The sequence below is a fragment of the Anabrus simplex genome, chromosome 4 (genome assembly GCF_040414725.1).
Source record: "Anabrus simplex isolate iqAnaSimp1 chromosome 4, ASM4041472v1, whole genome shotgun sequence".
NCBI lineage: Eukaryota > Metazoa > Arthropoda > Insecta > Orthoptera > Tettigoniidae > Anabrus > Anabrus simplex.
Genome location: NC_090268.1, coordinates 85,524,465 through 85,541,807, shown reverse-complemented (window position 1 = coordinate 85,541,807; position 17,343 = coordinate 85,524,465).

The following is a 17,343-nucleotide window of genomic DNA, read 5'->3' as shown; positions in this document are numbered from 1 at the left end:
ATATACTATTCAGCACATCCAAATAGCGTTCTTCAGTCTCAAACACATATCACTCACATACAGGACAACGTTAGGAGAATAGACGTAATTTAATTGTAACCACCTTGTATACAACGATGTTCAAGTATTTAATGTGTTTTTATCTCTCTTCCAGGTTGTCCCGAGAGATATGGACTTCTGATGATTCCTTATTGGTGGCCCTTATGTGAGGCCCTGTACCCTCCGTACCACCTCGTTTTGCCCTATCATTTACGGTACCTTAGGCGCATCAAGATAGCGTAATTATCAGAAAAGATGGAAACGAAATTATTGAAGACCTGGTGATCAATACAAATGTACATAATTTCTAATGTGTTCTTATTTTCGATTCAATTAAACCTTGAAATAATTTCCCTCCTTCTGTCTCATGTCCCCTCCTCGTCTGTTCTGTCGTTTCAGTACTTTATTGCAGCAGATGGGGTATTTATGTCTCAAATTGTAATGAATTAACGAAGTATTATTATTATTAGTAGTATTATTATTATTATTATTATTATTATTATTATTATTATTATTATTATTATTATTATTATTATTATTATTATTATTATTATTATTATTATTACGGAGTTAACCGCGGAATGCAGAGGTGAAAGAAAGTGCGGGGGTGGAATGGGTCTAACTACAAGGCCGAAAGATGAATTAAAATTTAAATAAAGGTTATATTTTCAAAAAAAGCAAAATTTAACAATTGACACATAGAATTTGAAAACTTAACAAGCAAGAACAAGTCAATAAATAACCGACACTCAGGTACAAGACCAGGAAAAGCCAAGATTTAGAGACAATTTACCAATTTGGGCTTCGAGCCCCAAGTTTTACAATCCCTGAGCTCTCAGCTCACAAACACATATTTACCAAAGGGAAGAAATCCCTTAATAACATAGAGCACTTGCTCCCAGCTAGCAATGTCAAGCCTCCCAGAGCCACCTTTCAAAAACCAGAAAGAGCTGACCCGCTCTCAATTTTTCAAGCCTATTCAACGCAATACCATACTTTACAGTTAATTGCCATCAAGACACAACTTACAAAAATGTAACAGGGGTATCTCGTACCCAGCCTACAGGGCCTTCGTGTAGAAGAAATAACAGTTAAATAAATGGCCCGAAAACAAAATGAAAGGAGGCGTGAATTTGCACTCCTAAATACACATGAAAGTTTTTACAGCCTAAGAAGCACTAGGCCGATGAACCAGGGGCTATTCCCAAACTATGGAGGTGACTCGTATAACAAAATTGAATACATTAAGGAAGAAAAAAAAGGTTACCAAAACGTAGTCACCTGAAGGCAAAATGAAGGGGAGCTCGAGAGGGTAAACACTCTCTATCCCCGAATTACAGTTACAGATTTAAGTTTTACAGAAGCCGGCTGAATTTACATTTGAAAGATAGGTTATATTTGTTAAATGTAAACTGCTGAGCTAGCAAGAAATACTGATATTAAATGGCCATTTCCTTTTGAAGAGCTGTTGCCTGATGAAAGAGGCGCTTCCCGCCCCCTGCTACATGTCTATACACTAAGCTAGATGTTGATGAAGAGGTGAAGAGCCGTGAAAATCAGCAGTTTTTAAACCCTCGGGTAAGTTTCGAGACCTTTCATGAATAATTAAGACACACCCACCGTCTTTTATTGGCTAACATCAAAAGTTACACACAAAATCAAAGAAGAAACACATGATTGGTAGGAAATTAATTACAGAAATTCTTGATTGGTTAAAATCAAAACCGGCGGAAGGACAGGGTAAATATTGCCAACCCAAAAATGAAAGAACGAAATTTATTAAAGACAAAAACTTATGAATACAAAATGTCTTCAAAAAAGTTCCTTCACTTCGCACCAGGGTGCATGATCATAGTTTATAAGCAGTGACATATATAAGAGATTGTCCACACTTCTTGATCAATAGAAAACAAGACAAGTTGAAATCCACACAGTACTGACAACTTCGTAATCACAAAATTTACGGTAGTGACATCTTCTGGGAAAACTTATAAATTGGTCCAGTTTTTAAAGTTCAGATTTTCTCCTGTAGAGGAGGATTTATTGGCGCAAGATTTAAAATTGTGGCGTAGGGGTGTACCGCCCGGCACAATTATTATTATTATTATTATTATTATTATTATTATTATTATTATTAAGTGCGGATGACATGGCATTAATTACCGACTCGCTGGAAAATGCTCAACAACAAATCAGAGAATTGCGAAAACAAGCATCAAAATTCGGATTACAAATTTCATTTGAAAAAAAAAATGGAACGAAGTTCATGACAAACATCAGTGACGCCCCCAACATATCATAATTCACAACAACACATTATGTAAAACAAATTGCTTTAAATAGTTAGGGGAGTAGAAAACGAACAATACAAAAGAAAAGGCAGCCATAGAAACCAGAGTACACGAAATCGAAAGAATGTTTCATACGACAAAAAGTGTATATAACAAAAAGTCCTTATTCTGGAACACGAAATTAAGACACTACAAAACAGTAGTCGGACCCGAATCTCTATATGCAGCAGAGAAACTTAAACTAACAAGAACTGGAAATCTCTAATAACTAGAGAAAGTTGAAAGAAGAATTTTGAGAAAAATACCAGGAGCTGAAAGGAATAATAATGCAGAATACAGTTTAAGGCCAAACAGAGAGTCATATTTGAAAATTGGAAAAGTAACTGATGTAATGAGGAAGATAAGACTACAGATTTTTGGACACATTTATAGAATGGAAAGCAACAGACTAACTAAACTGATCTTCAATTTACTGAACAGTTACAAATCCAAACCCACATGGTTTGTTGAAATTGAAGAAGATACGAAGAACGCTGGAATTAAAACAGACACAACAGAAAACATTTTAGAGAAGTAACTCAAAAGGCAGGAATTCAGGAGAGGAAAAAACCGACAGCTAGAAGAAAGTGGACTCAAGAAGAGAAAGAACGACGACCGCAAAGGATGAAGGAAATTTGGAAGCAAAGGAAATCCAATAAAATGAAAAATATCCAAAGTTGCTTTAACGTACCCTACAAATGCGTTCTTCAAAAGAAGAATATTAGTATTATTAAGCCTGCCCTGGGGTACAGGAGAAATGTGTCTACGTCATACACGGAGGCCCGGGTTGGATTTCCGGCCAGGTCATGGACTTTCACCTGGATCTCACGATTTTTTCGAGGTCCACTCGGAAGCTGACTGAGGGTGAGCTAGCGGGCCCGGTCTAGAAAGCCAAGAATAACGGTCGGAAGAATTCGTCGTGTTGATCACACGACACCTCGTGATCTGCAAGCCCTGGGGCCGAGTAGCAGCCATTTGGTAGGCCATGGCACTTCGGGGTTGTTGTGCTATAGGGTTTGCATTATTATTATATTTATTAACAATAAAATACATTGCAGTTGGCATACCCGTTGGCAACGCTTACCTATAATAGTGTAACATTGGACTTAAATCAGATATTACTTAACAACAACAAGAATACACCGAACAATTACATGAAAAAAAGGTATTACAAGAAATGATATGAAAACAAGATATTTCGTAAATAAGTTTTCTGATAACTAAACAAGAATAAAAAAATAAATACCGTGCCTGTATATTAATACAAGAAACAATATAATATCTGGCAATAAATTCATACCGGTAGTGTAACGTAATTATTGACCTCAGGTACCTGCGAGAAGCCCAGAAAGGCAAAAAGAGAGTACAACACAATAATTAAATACAGCCACATATAAATGAATACGATATTTGAAAATTATTTAAAATATACTTTTACATTTAAAATGCTCTAGTTATAATCCAGCCACTCCGAAATTCATCCAAAATTCAAAAAATATTCCATTTATAAGTAGAGTACCTGGCATAAAAACTAAAAGGAAGAGACATACAAATTTGCAGTCAAATTAACTTAAAAATATTCCAGTATCGTAACATTTAACAGAAGTTTTATAATCGACTGATAGGTGCAATGGCATACCACTACTTAACATTGTAAGTACAGCATCATCACAGAGTGATTTACTACAAATTTATAGGATATTGGAATCTTCCTTTGAAGCATTTTACATTTCCGTCGAAATGCTCTAGGACTGTTCCAGGTAATGCATTTCAGTTATCAATTCCCCGACTTGAAACGAATTTTTAACATTGTCGTACCCCCTGTGGGTGAGGGACGCAGACGAAGAATACACCCACGGTATCTCTTGCCTGTCGAATGAGGCGTCTAAAAGGGGCGACTAAGGCGCGGACATGGATTGCAGTTTGATATCATGTGTTGGACCTCCTGTGGATGGGAGGGGCTGAATACATTCACAGGTAATCCCTGCCTGTCGTAGGAGGCAACTAAAAGGGTCACGTGGCCATGGTCCACTCTCTAGTTTTTATAGTTTTTAGGGTTACTTGTAGAATAATTCAAAATTTTTGATGTGCGTGCTGCTCGGGGATGGGCCCCGTAAGTGTGCGATTACGCTCACTCTGAAGCGGGAGGCAGAACGACATCACATTAGTTTTGCCACTGAAGCTCCATAGGACTAAAACCTTCCCTTTACGGAGTGGGAACTCCGCTTCGCAAGGACACGTCTCCTGGACCAGATAATATCTATAATCAAATGTTGAAACACCTTACTGAGCATTTTTCTATCATATCTCCTTCGTGTGTTCAACCTTATCTGGATAGAGGGTCAGTTTCCATCTCACTGGTGAGAGGGCATAGTTATTCCTGTCCTCAAGCCTGAAAAAGATCCTAAATATGCAGGAAGTTACAGACCGATTTGTCTTACAAACTGTCTATGTAAGCTTTTTGAGAGGATGGTCAATCGCCGACTTGTGTGGTGTCTGGAGAAACAAGGACTTTTGTCCGAGTACCAATGTGGTTTTCGAGCCACTCGCTCGACTACTGACTACCTGGTACGCCTGGAGAGTTCTATCCAGGATGCGTTTCTCCGTAAACAGCACTTGGTAGCTGTTTTCTTTGACTTAGAGAAGGCTTACGACAGCACATGGCGATATGGTATCCTTTCAGTCCTGCATTAATGGAGATTTCGAGGTAACTTGCCGGCATTTATTGCGAATATTTTGTCCCTCCGTCTAGTCCGTGTCCGAGTAGGGAGGACATATTCGCAATACCACGTTCAAGAAAATGGAGTTCCACAGGGATCGGTCCTTAGTGTCACTCTGTTCGCGATTGCCATAAACGGTATTGTTACTGCTGCTGGTCCAGCAGTAATACCGTCGCTATATGTGTACGAATTTGGTCTGGACTATAGCTCGCGTAATATGGCAGTCGAAAATGGCTTTCGGTTCTCCACCACAAAGACCTCTGTTGTCCGCTTTTGTTGCAAACGTACTCTTCACCCTCGCCCTGAACTTTATTTAAGGAATGTCGCTATTCCTGTAGTTGACACTTACCGATTTCTTGGGCTCCTTTTCGATAGTACATTATCGTGGGAGCCACACGTGCGGCAGCTAAAAGTGCAATGTACCAAGGGGCTTCATCTTCTGAAGTTTCTTAGCAGCACTAGTTGGGGTACTGACCGCACGGTGTTCCTAGTATTCTATAGGGCACATATTTTATCCAGGTTAGATTACAGCAGTGCAGCATATGGGTCAGCAAGACCAAGCATTCTTGCGAGACTGAACATCATCCACATCAGCGGGGTTAAGTTGCGACGGGAGATTTTCGCAGCTATCCTGCCCGCTGAATCTGGTGTGCCACTTCTACACGTGAGGCGTCAGCAGCTCCTTTTGTTGTATGTTGCAAATTTTCGACATATGCCACTTCACCCAAGCTACCCTCGCTTATTGAACAATGGACACCGTCCGCTGTACGCTGCTTGTCCTCGAGCAACGCGGACGGTTGGAATACGCTCGGATAGCAGTCACAGAGAGTTTCACGTACCTTCGGCTCCTTGCCTGGTCAGGCAACCAAGTGGGGTACCTCCGTGGGTAGTACGACGTCCTGAAATATTCCTGGATCTGTACACTGGCCCGAAGGAAAACACGGACCCTTCGAATTATCAGAGGCTCTTTCCCTGTCCGTTGTTGGCCGGTATCCAGGTACAGTCGTCGTTTACACGGATGGCTCGAGAACAGACACTAAAGTGGGCTGTGCGTTCGTTGTCGACGCTGATAGCTTTTCTTTTCTTCTCCAGGAAACCTGTAGTGTGTACGCACCAGAGCTCTATGCTATCTGTGAAACTCTGCAGCACGCGCTGTCCGATGAGCACTGACTCTTTCTTGTGTGTACTGACTCCTTGAGTTCGCTACAGTCTCCGGATACCTGTTTCCCTCGGCACTCTCTGGTGCAGCGGATCCAGGATCTGCTGGCCGGGTGTTCGGATGCCGGCACCAGAATCACGTTTCTGTGGCTCCCAAGCCACATGGGCGTAGAGGGAAGCGAGTTAGCAGATAAGGCTGGCAAGGAAGCAGTAACACTGCCCCCGAGCCTTACAGGTTTCCAACAAGTGATATTCGCTCTCAGCTGAGACATTGGGAGATGAACCGGCAGGCCGCTCCTCTTCCAAATAAACTGAGAGCGATGAAAGGTATAACGAAGCTATGGGAGACTTCCCATCGGGCTTATCGGAGGGAAGCAGTGGGGACTAGCAAATGTACCCGTGCTTCGCTACGGTATTATACCTTGTATGCGGAGTTCTAGGTAATTTACTGCACACGCAGTGAGCAGGATTATATTAAACTTGCAAATGTACCCGTGCTTCGCTACGGTATTCTACATTGTATTCGAATATCGAAGTAAATACTATACACGCATTAAATGAGATTGTTTTAAAATGACATGTCTCTTAGCGTTATCCGAGAAACAGCATGAGGAGGTTCCCAATACGGTGTTTCCATTGTAAAGTACTTGTTACGGATGTGTGATGATAACGGTGTGACGTACCCACTTTGCCCACAGATGTATGACAAATTTATAACGTGGCGGGTCACTTTAATATTAAAATAAATAAATGGTATGTCGTTGTTTCTCCAGAAACCGTATCCCAAGGGCGCCAGTCTTCAAGCTTATGGCTTGAAAAGAAAAGTAGATAATTAATAATAATAATAATAATAATAAATAAAAATATGTAATGAGACTCAAAAAACTCCCAGGGGTGGGGTGAACGGAACACAAATCATTAAGTACACTAACTTGGAATTTAAGGATCATTAATAATCATTTCATAAAATACAAATTAAAATAGCTATTTATTGAGATGAAAAGCGTGACGTAACGGCGTATTAACGAACTCTGAACTTACGGAAGCAAAAGAAAAAGTGAATGAAATTAACTTTAAGAAAATGAACTGTTGCGCGAAGACTTGCAGTAACTTATGCCATAAGCTCACCAAATGTAGACTCTGTTGTCTTGAAGCTGAAGATGGGTGGATCTCTCGTACAGGCTGCCTCATCTGTTGTTGGATTCCAGTCCTACATCCACATTTCCTGTCTTTAACACTTCCTATTGTACTCCTTACATAAAGTCGTAATGAGTCCTAATTTTAAGTGCCAAACCACCATGGGTTATGTTCATGGAGAGAATACCTTCGTATTCTTCCGTATTACGGAACAGTAGCGTAGCTAAATTCATAATAAAAGCTCTCCTCCCCTATACCAGTCAGAACCGGTCTCCCGTTGACTACCTCTCGTCATTGAGATAACAAGTCCCAATGAGAGTAACTTTTGAGTAGAATATACTCAGATGCGAAGTGAACTAAGTTAAAATCTTCTCCAATGTGTAGACGTAGAATCGTAGTAAGAGTATCTTCCAAGCGTGAGAATCAGAATCAGAATCAGAATCAGAATGTCCGTATCTCCGAATGTGAGTCTGAATGAGAATGAGAATCTTAATGTCCTCTCCAGCCCTTGTCGGTGGTATATATTGGTTCAAAAGTCTCCTTCCATCAGCCATATCACATGGTCCAGTAAGATTCGAGGTCTCATCCCTTCTCCGATGTACAGCGGTGAATCCATCACGTTGCTTCATTACGTTCATTCGCATAGGCTGAACTTTCCCGCTGATATAAAGCGTACCCAAGCAGAGTTTGAAAAGTGGGTGTTAATAATGTATCAACTGTCTTTTCATGAGGTGGAGAGGGTAAGGTCTCTCGTAACCTCGATGACGTACTTTTCCTGGAACTGGACTGAAATTAGCCTGCTGACTCTGGTCACCTCACAACGGCTATTGGAAAATTTACTGCAAGTTATAAATATGCGTGATGTTGAAATACTTTACCCAATAATTTGTTCGTTCAGAATACGTTATAGCCGCGATACAAAGAAATGAAATGATGATTGAAATGGATGATAAAAGCCCTATATATATACATATTAATTTAAAATGACCTATCAGTGATTAAATATATACATATTATCAATTAAATATATAGTTCAATAATTAAAAACATTCAGTGATGTCCCAAACATCACAAGGGCAAGCTCACTTGCCTACTGCCATTCACAATCGATTTGGGAAATTTCCATTATAATTGCAGGACCCATCTCCTACTGCGCCGTCACAATTGATTTGGAGAGTTTTCGCTACAATGGCAGGCACCCTTTCCTACTTCCAGACAAATTACAGTTGGGGAGTTTTCATTAGAATGGCAGGCAACCTCCCTACTACCAGTCGAGATTGAGTTGTGCAGTTATCATTATAATGACAGGCCAATTTTCCTACAGCCAGCCAACTTAGTACCAGTCACACCAAGTTGGTGAGTTTCCATCAAAATAGCAGGCCACTATGCCTATTACCAGTCACATTTTAGATGGATACATTTGTTCATAAGGGCGGATACCCTCACCTACAGCCGAACACAATCGGGTAGGGGAGTTTTAAACAACACTGCATGCTCGCTTGCCTGCTGCAAGTCAGATCGAGAAGTGAAATATTCATTACAATGGTAGGCCTTCCTTACTAATGCCAGTTACACAGGTGTTGGAGAAGGACCCCATTCCTACTGCCAGTCAAAGTCGGTGTGGGGAGTACTGATTAGAGTAGCAGACACACCCTTTCTCGATTGCTACAAAACGACATCAGTGAATATATATAGATAGACATACATAAGTATATGCATGCTTACAATATTGCAGACCTTCATTTACAGATTAACTGCTGCTAAACGGTACGTCATATCGACAAAGGATTGTACCATAAGACGCCGGATTTAGCGACCTAAATAGCAGGTCCTATGATATCTCATCTATTCATGGGTCAGATTGAGTTAGAAACGTTGAATAGGGTAACATTTTTGTAAGATTATCTCACATTGCATTACTTTTCAGATAATTATATGACAGCTACATACATAGCATTCGGCTCACATATGGATACTGGGTGGGCCAATTTTCGTGTAGAGTTTAATGATTGTACCTTTCCTGTAAGTGATTGAAAGTATGAATTATGCGTGTGTAAAGTCCAAATTTACTTAACTTCGAGAATTAGAAAAAAATCAAACGTAAAAGGGATACAGATACGACAAAAAGTCATAAGACCAAGGTTGTAGATCACTCCAAATTGAACGGAGATTGTGCCATCCGTGACTTCCTGAAGGTCTGCACCATCATTAAAATTGCCTCCAAATTTCGATATTCCTCGGGGATAAAAAGTGAAAAATTTAAAGATCTTGGAAATGTTCTGTCCGTTACAGCCTAAAACGTATAATTTTGCCAAATTTCCGTTTTCTTGTTCGTCTGGCAGATTATGCCGCAATGTGGATTTTGGGCGAGGATGGTTAAAATTAGGGCTTTTAGGAAACTAAACCCAAAAAATATGCAGATGGTCATTATTACCCCTTAAACGCGTAGCTGTACGAAAATTTCGCCAAAATAGTCAACAGTCGTTACGATTTTACTTATATAGATAGATAAGGAATCTGCTCCACGTCTAACACCTTTTGGTCTATGTCTTCTAGACTTAACCTGCAAAACCGACCATTCATGATATCTCCGTTATTACCCTTCCTGTCGAAAAATGCACATGAAAAAAGTTTTAGAAATGGATTTCCAACAAATTTGGTCGATTTCCAGTCTGGTTGGTCTTATACTGTATATATTGTGGAAGAGTAAATTCACCATTTCGGTTCCCTATAAACCGCCAGTCCATTCCGGGAAAAGGAAATACCTTTGGAAAGGTGAATGCTAAATATAAAATTTGGTTCAAATATCTTCAATAGTTTTCAAGTTGTAAGAAATACGCTCAACACGCACCCGTTCTTAAGATAAGTCTGGTAGGACATGCACTGGAAAACGGTCTGTTAATGATATCTCCCTCATAAATTCTCTTGTCGAAACGATGCACATGAGAAAAAAGTTTTAGAAATTAATTTACATTAAGGCACGTAGATTTCTATTAAGTTTGGTTGTGTATATTTTGTGGGAGTGCAAAATCACGGTTTAGGTTTCGTATAAACCCCCAGTTAGTTCATGGATTTAGAAACAATATTTGCCTTAAAACCTACCCAACGACAGGTGGATTCTAAATATGAAGTTTGATGGAAATATATCCGGTAGTTTCCAAGTTATAGACAAACAGACAGACACCAAAGCTAAAAATATGCAGATGGTCATTTTTACACCTGAAACGGATAACTGTACAGAATTGTCGCCAAAATAGTCAATGTAAATACACACTCTAGAAGTGCAGATCTTTATTTCGAGAGTTACTGCTTTGAAACTCTGCGACATATCTACAAACGGACTTCACCATCAGACGCCTCTTTCAGTGTTCTACATGGCTGGTCCCATGCCATCTTCTCGCATGTCCTAAATTTATGGGTTTGATTGAGTTAGAATCATTGAATGGTGTGAAACTTTGTACAGTTTTTGCATACTACTTTATATTTGTGATACTCATGTGACAGCGAGAATCATAAAATTTGGCTATCACATGGCCACTGGTCATATCAATGTGCTTGCCGAATGTCACGATTATATCTTTCCTATAAGTGTGCCAAATGTTAACATATACGTGTGAAAGTACAAAATTAACTTGAAATCGATAAATACAGCTCTCTTTAACGTATAAGGGGTAGAAATAGACAAAAAGTCATAGGACCAAAGTTGTAGATCTCTCCAAAATGAAAGGCGATTGTGCTTTCTGATTTGTGATAAGACTTACAGATTAGCCACCAATTATCCCGAAACGAAGGTCTGCACCGTCGTTAAAACTGCATCCATATTTCGATATTTTCTGGGGCCAAAATTTATACATTTGCATAGTTTAGAATATTTCCTCAAAGGAAAGAGTGTCAAGCTTTCGGGATTAGCACTCGCATACGTACGGAGTAATTAAGGAAGAAAATAATTCAGTAAATAAAGTTGAAATTAATAGAAAATGTATTAAAACTGAGGACAGCCGTATGACGACAAATATGTAAATACCAAGTGAATGTATTGGAAAATCAAATGGCCCTCAATAAATTATGCTAGTGTGAGTTATGGATATAAGAAAGAGGTAACAGAGGAGAAATTTAGGCGCAGGCATTCTTAGGTCAACAGAGAAGAAGATGACTAATGGTGTTGCACGGGTCGCAAATAACTCCCGACAGCTCGATGTAATCCCAGGGTATATCGTTCAATCAGAAAAATCTTATTTTTTTTTCTGATGGTTTCGCTGTACGTGGGATCAGAAAGGAAATGGTTCAGACATACGCATTAGTATTCGAACGATTGCCTTCAGCCAATGCTAATTTTAAAACACTACATCCCGCGTTCATATATACGCAATCTATCAGTGAATCAACTTACAAACTAAGATTAAGAATTAACTATCACTAAAAAATTAACACTCACAGAATTACATAAAAAGAAATAAGGAACCGCATTTATTTAACTAGAGAAATGCCCTAAAGAAATGAGAACTATTTTGGGAATGAGCTGCAATTATCACCTCATGGAATAAGTATTCAAAAATCGTAAGTTAAAGTCAGCGCTGGCTTATTAAAAACAAAGATATAGCATTACATAACTTGAACTGTTTCTGAAATGAAATGAAAATCAGAATTACTGTCCATAACTATTCTTGAGACATTCCATGTATCACTGCTATACGTTCTCCAGCTGCAATCATTACATCATTATGAACGTTGTAAGTTTCTTCTCAAAATTACATCACCACCAATCGATAAAATCTGAACTCAATCGAACGGATTTCATTTTGGAAAATTAATCAGTAACGATTCACATGCTATAGCTTTACACCCCTAATGCCTGCTAAATTCGGCTCCTAATCTATCATCTTCCTATTTAATAACCTTTCATAAAATTCTAATTCAACGATTCAATATTTTAAAATAATTAATCTTCCTATTCTATCCACATAATTCTTAATTCATATATCTCTGGCTCAATATGCATCTATACGTCGTATTCTAATCAAAATCCTACTGTGCAAGTTATTTAATTCGTATCTGCAGTGTGAATATCTCAATACTATGCTTTGCGTCTATTTAACCATATATGTATAATATGCCATTTATCTCGTATTTCATACGTTTCGAGAATGTGTCACAGAACTCGCATACCTCCATCATAACAGCTGTCTTGACATTACATCACCTTTAAAATCTCGGCTAAATATGAATATTCACAATCCATACCTTATATCTGGTCATTCCCGCGGTGTACTTCCTCTTAATTATACGCATTGTTTCATTAGATCCATACCTTACACATATAACGTTTATCTACCTCCTATATGTACCTCGTAATTACTACAAAACGCAATATAATACTTCATAGCTCTTCATATAACTTCTTATTACCTTGTCCGACGATCAGTTATTATTATCTCAACTACACAATGTCAATTCTTACTTCACATAACCTTCAACACATACCTTGCAATTACTGATATATAGCTTTCTTAAATACGCCAATATGTGTTTCCCATATTCAATTCCTTTCAATAAAATCACGATGCATAATCTTATATATGTCACTAGTGTTACTAATAATATCGCTCTTCAAGGAGTACTTGATTTCCATCATTCTCTTCTGACGCGCGGTCCATCTGTGACGTAATCTTTAGATGCATACATCGCAAGATTTATCGATATCCTTCAACTTATGATAATTCTTAGCAATCAGCTGTTATGCTGTGTCATACCTAATCGTATTCTCGACTACTTCATTGAATTATTTGCTCAAACATGGTGATCCATGCGCGAGATATACATATAATTCTACACTGCCTTAATATAACATTAATATCTTAAACTTCAGACACTTCACTGCATATTATCACTTGCACACTTAACTTAAATATTATCATTTCTAACATACATTCAATTCCACTGCATATGCCAAAAGATAATATTAACTAAGAATTATGATACTAATTGTAATAAGCACTTAGCTCGTCTCTCGTTACTCCGACGTCAGTTGTTCTCCTTCAGCCCGTCACATGGCTAGTTTTGCGGTCTTGATCTGAGGTCGGGCTGGACTCCTCCTCCCATTCAGAACTGGTCTTGGTAGGCAATATCCATCTCTCATCTCGGGTAGGTCATCTGTCCGGATGATACCTCTCTTCAGGTCGGTCCATCATGAATGCTTAGCAGTTCATCATCTTCTTGGTAAGGCTGCCAACAAAGTTAAACATTTCCGAAGAGTACATAGTCATTTTAAAAATCCTTATCAGAATACTATTTCTCTCAGATTATTCTTCTTAACCTTCTTCTGCGTTATATTTGGCTAACTCTTTATAATTGCGTATAATATATTTTTTTTTATCTTGTTCCGAGAAAATCTTTAGATCCAGCTTAATTATTCTTCAGAATTACTTTCTTTTCTTCTCAGTTTCTCCGCCAATAAAATAACATTCTCTTAATTCCTTTCTTCTTTTTCAGTTCATACAATACTTCCCTGCAATATCGTTGGTCTTGCGCCTCGGGTTCCCAATAAGCGTATTTGATTTAAGCTCCGTTTATCTGGACGTATTTTATCTATTCACAGTGTTTCTATGGGTTGATTATCCCGTTTTCTTCTTAATCAATCTAGTTTTTCTTTATGAATTTCCGCTGAAATCTAGTCAAACTTCGTCCTTTTAGTAGCGCAATCGCACTCCACGTTTTGTCTTTGCGAGTTAAATTTTTCAAGTGTATTTTTATAATAATCTCTTCTATTGTATTTTTTTAAAACAATCTACTTGACCTTTCACTGTCCTGCACCGCCTTCGGAATACATTCGTTCCCAGTTAGACATGGCCTCCTATTATATCTCGGTATCATGACTTCATTGTGTATTCTTTTTAGCTTGAGTGGGCCATACCTTCCTCCGGCGCCATTTTTGAAAACGTCTAGAAAATGCAACGGGCGCAGTGTTATTACATAAGCTATTCGAGGACGACTATAAACTCCAACGATATTCCGCCAATATCCCGCAGAATGGCCGATTGACGCCTCTCTTGCCTTCTACCTAAGGGACAACCACGAATTTAAAGGCATGATGACGAAAATGGCAATACGTTACTTCCCTGCTGGTAAGGAGTCAGAGACGTTGCTATGGTAACCTGTAGGTTCGTTGTCGGTCTGTCGGTCACTCAATGTAGAGTATGATACCCGCAGAAAATAGTAAATTTCTCCGCCATTTGAATAGTAAGGTAAATTATGAACATAACGAAAGTTGTTTATAATGAAGAGGCGTTTCACACACGGTCCACGGAGTTTACAGGAAATCAATAGTGTAAGAGAAAATGGAGGAAAACTGTTCTGGTTTTCCTATATACCCCCCCGTATAATCAAAGATTTTAAAATGATATGCATATCGAAACCTTCCTTGGGGTGAATATACTCTAAATAAGAAGTTTGGTTGAAATATATCCAGCCGTTTTGCCGTGATGGTGGAACAGACAAACAGACAAACAGACAGACACGTAAAGTAAAAACAGCGGATTCGGTCTTGAGTTGGCCTAAAACAGATAAATATCTGAAAAATTTGCAAAACAAACGAAATTAGAGACAACGGACCCCCTACAAATTTATTTATATAGATTGCACGTCTCATAGCGATATCCGAGAAACAAAACAGGCAAGACCCCATACGTTGTTTCCCATGTAAGGTGCAATTTGGGGAAATTTAGATGATAATGGGAGGTCACATTTTCTCCTGTAATTCAAAATCGAGTTCGGAAGTTTCTACAATAAGGGCAGGTTCACTTAGCAGGCTCACTTACCAGCTGCCATTCGCAATAGAGATGGGTAGTTTTCACTGTGATGTCAGACCCCCTTTCCTAACTATTGTCCCACTCGAGGTGGAGAGATTTGACTGTAACTGAGACATGCTGCGCTATCCTAAATATAAAGAATCAAGATACGACAATAAGGCATAGCACCAAAGTTGAAGATCTCTCCAAATTGAGCAGCGATTGTCTAATCTGCTTTGTGAAATGACGTATGGTTTAGAAAGCAGTTACCACGAAACGAAGGTCTGAACCTTCGAGGAAATTGCCTCCATGTGTCTATATTTTTCGGGGACTAATAGTAATACATTTGAACAGCCTGGAATACTCACTCAAAGTAAAGAGTGAGCAGTGACCAAGCGAAATAATGTATATAACAAAGGGACGTAACGTATAAGGGATGTATCGCATGTAGTCCACGGATTTTACAGAAAATCAGTACTATAAGAGAAAATGGAAGGAAAATGTTGTTGTTTCCCTATAAAGCCCCATTCTATTCAGTTATTTTAAACCATATTCATATATAATCCTTCGCCTGGATCAGTACACTCTATATTTGAATTTTGGTCGAGATCAATCCAGCCATTTCGCCGTGATGGTGGAAGAGAGGGACAAACTGACACGTAAGCTTAAAACCACTGATATGGCCTTGAGTTGGCCTAAATCGGATAAATATCTGAAAAATTGGCAAATAAAACGAAGTTACAGACAGCGTACCCAGTAGAATTTTTTTATGTACATAAGCATGAGTACGTTTGTAAGTGCAGACCTTAATTTCGAGATTTACTGCTTTTAAACGTAGATCATGTGAACAGACGGATTCCGTCATCAGACGCCCTTTTAGTTTTCTATATGGATGGACCCATGGCATTTATTCATTAGTTAGATTGAAGTAGAAGCATTATATAGGGTGAAATCTGGGTACAGTTTTCACACATTACATTCTTTTCCGAATACTTATGCAGCAGCTGGAATCATAACATTGCCGGTCTGAGTGGCTAAGACGGTTGAGGCGCAGGCCTTCTGACCCCAACTTGGCAGGTTCGATCCTGGCTCAGTCCGGTGGTATTTGAAGGTGCTCAAATACGTCAGCATCGCGTCGGTAGATTTACTGGCACGTAAAATAACTTCTGAGAGACTAAATTCCGGCACCTTGGCATCTCCGGAAACCGTAAAAGTAGTTAGAGGGACGTAAAGCTAATAACATTCTTAAATCATAAAATTTGGCTAACATATTACCACTGGTCGTTTCAATGTGCATACCGCATTTGATGATTCTATCTTTCCTATAACTGTGCCAAACGATAAGACATACGTGTAAAAAGTACAAAATTAACTTAAAATTGTCTAACGTGTAAGGGAAGGAGATACGACAATATGTCATAGGACGAAAGTTGTAGATCTCTCGAAATTGAAAGGCGATTGTGCATTCTGTTTCGTGATACGACTTACCGTTTAGCCACCAATTATCCCTAAACGAATGTCTGCACCGTCATTGAAATTGCCTCCATATTTCGATATGTTCCGAGGCCAAAAGTCATACATTTGAACAGATTGCAATTTTTCCTCAAAGGAAACAGCGTCCAGTTTCTGGATTAGCACTCGCATACATACGGAGTAATTAAGGAAGAAAATATTACAGTTAAAAAAGTTGAAATTAATAGAAAATAGGATTATAACTGAGGACAGCCGGATGGGACAAGTAGCCCTAAGTAAATACCAAGTGGATGTATTGTAAAACGAAATGCCCCTCACTAAATTGTGATGATATGAGTTAGGATATAAGAAGGCAGAAACAGAGGAGAATTTTAGGCGCAGGGATTCTTAGGTAAACAGATAAGAGGATGAGTTATGGTGTTATTATTTAAATCTAAACAGGCAAGACAGAGGCAAAAAAATTGAAGCTGAAAACAGAAGTAGCAGAGAAATGCAGTGAAATTTATAGCAAATACCAGAAAACACCTTATGGTCTGAAATCTTGGGCTACACTGCGCTGTACTATTCAAATGTTAACAGCCCCTTTAAAGCTATTCGACGACGATTGTAACCTCCAACTGGATTCCGCTAACATTCCGCAGAATGGCAGCATGACGTCTCTCTCGTCTTCTACGCAAGGAACAATAACGAGTTTACAGGAAT